The sequence below is a fragment of the Pinus tabuliformis genome, chromosome 9 (assembly GCF_031772625.1).
Source record: "Pinus tabuliformis cultivar Carrire ecotype Pingquan chromosome 9, CPIR1, whole genome shotgun sequence".
Classification (NCBI taxonomy): Eukaryota; Viridiplantae; Streptophyta; class Pinopsida; order Pinales; family Pinaceae; genus Pinus; species Pinus tabuliformis.
The window spans coordinates 1,522,361,832-1,522,364,222 of record NC_142307.1 but is presented as its reverse complement, the minus strand read 5'-3'; positions in this window follow the sequence as shown (position 1 = coordinate 1,522,364,222).

Sequence of the window (2,391 nt, the reverse complement as noted above, 5' to 3'; positions counted from 1 at the left end):
TATAAAAGTTCTCCACCTGAAAACACTAAAAAATAAGCAATTTCTGGATCATGTCAACTGCTCCACTGAGCATCTGCGTTGAATGTCAAGTGCTCCACTCTGTACCTACGCTGAATGTCAACTGCAAAGAAGGCCACCTGCGCTGAGCGTACTTGGACAAGTGGCAGACTCATTCCTCAAGGTGTCAATGCCCAGGAAGCTTCCAAAATGACACTTGGATCAGGGAATTCGACTAGTGATGAGTAAGAGGTTCCAAATCTCCAAGTGGAAGTAAGAATCTCCAAGTGGACTCAAGAACTGAAGTGGGATAGGACACTAGTCAGCGCCATGCAAGCCTCAAGCTGACTCATCCTTTCTCCAAAACTCCTATATATAGAGCTCTCTCATGAGGTCTAGGGAGGTTGGATTGTATTGTAAAGAATTGCTGTTGGATTGTGGTTGGATCATTGGGTGTTTATGCTTTTGAAAGGGGCTTAAGAAGGAATTCCTTGCTGCTGGGAAGGAGATGCTGGGTTGGAACCCTATGGGTTGTATCTCTTCCTGAACCCTGTTTATCAATCAATAAAGCTTCTTGGTTCTTTCCTATATGTTGGTGTTTATTGTATGATTTGCATTAGTGTATTTGATTTACTTCTAATCCTGGATCATTTATGAATATGTATATTTGCCTTTGTATTGTGTCCTTCTCTTGTTGCATGTAGCTGCTCTCTTATCACAGGTAGCTGTTCTCTTGTGATCTTGTCGGTGCAAAAGCGAGGAGGCAAGTAGCTGTGGACACACAAAGCGAAGAGGATCTAGATCGAGGGACAACCGAAAGATAACGGTAAGTCTACCAATCTCCTCTCTTTCATATTTCATAAAGGAAGAAACCGAAGTAGCTGCATTCGTTTGTTGCTAAGGCACTATCACGCCTTAGGTGGATAGGATCGTCCTGCATAGGCATTTTTCCGCACAACAATCAAGCCCTCCTTCTAGCGCCAAAAATGTTGACGGTGCTAGACCAACCAACATGTCAAGGGGATATCCCCAATAAGAAGTACCAATTATAACTCAGACCGTTTGGTATGGGAGTGCCAGTACTGGGTTGTAAGGTAATGCCTTGACCGCGATGTTGCACAGAGGCAAGTAAGATAACTCTGTCAGTGGCAAGCGTGTGACTGATGCAGTGAGTCAAGGAATGAGTATGAGAGGTTCCAACACTTCAAAGGGAGAGGAAGGTGAAGTTGAGTTCTAGGTTGAAAGGGATAAGTCCCACTCGGCTAGGAACACACAACACAAAGGACAAGTACATCTTTCGGTAGAGCAGTCGACACAGATGCGACAGTCCCAACATACAATGTAAGATAACACGAACAACTCACATGGATCAATCTCAGACGAGTGTGACAGTTGATATAACAAGGTTCAGAGAAATATCTATCTGATTTCTGGCAGAGCAATCGACATGGACAGCGACAAAATTAACAACATATGCAACACATTAACAACAAGATTCATATAATTTCATGTGAATTAGTTCATACACAAGTACGTAAGTTAAACAACATATATCATTAAGGCAATAGGAGAAGTCCAACTACAATAACAACATATGCATGAAAATGTTTTGGCTTTTATTATACAAAGAAGTGTAGGTTACATGCGTACAATTCACCATGTAAGCCTACTAGCCCTATCAGTAGAACATTACAACCACATCCACCTACTCCTCTAAAGAGATGTACTAGCTCCGTGTACTGGAGAAGCCAAGGCATGTTACAATACTATCCAAGCCTTCTTCAAGATAGTGTTTGTAGAATGTTGGATGACCAAAAGCCTATACAATGAGTTATGAGGAACTATTTATAGCAAAGGGTGGGGTGACCCTTGACATTCCCCTTTGTGACAGTTCAACTACCCTCATGAATCTTCACCTACTCTATGACTGTTACATCCAACTGTTGACACTCGACTTACACTTGACATGACTCAACATTACAATGCACATGTCAGGACATCATTGACACTCGGCCCATTGTGGTGAGACCAAATCTTTGACATGCTTGCGGGTGAAGCTGGTGAGATGATGCCAAGCTTGGTCATCCGCGATGGTGTGCATGAACCTCATGGTGATATCTTGCTGAAGCAAACTCTTGCCTCTGTTGCAACTGGTGCATTAGTTCGGCCCCTTCATCCAACTCATTTTCTAACATGCACACAGTCTTCTTGGGTACATTTGAACTAGCGACACACTGATGCATAGTATTTGTGTTGATCTTCAAGTGTGTGCTGGCAGTCATGTGCATCAACTTTCTGAAATACATGTTCAACCCCAGTTCGACTTGATTCTTGTCTTCACCTTGGTGAGTGTGTTGAATGGGTTGGATCGCATGCGTGTGCTCAACGACATGC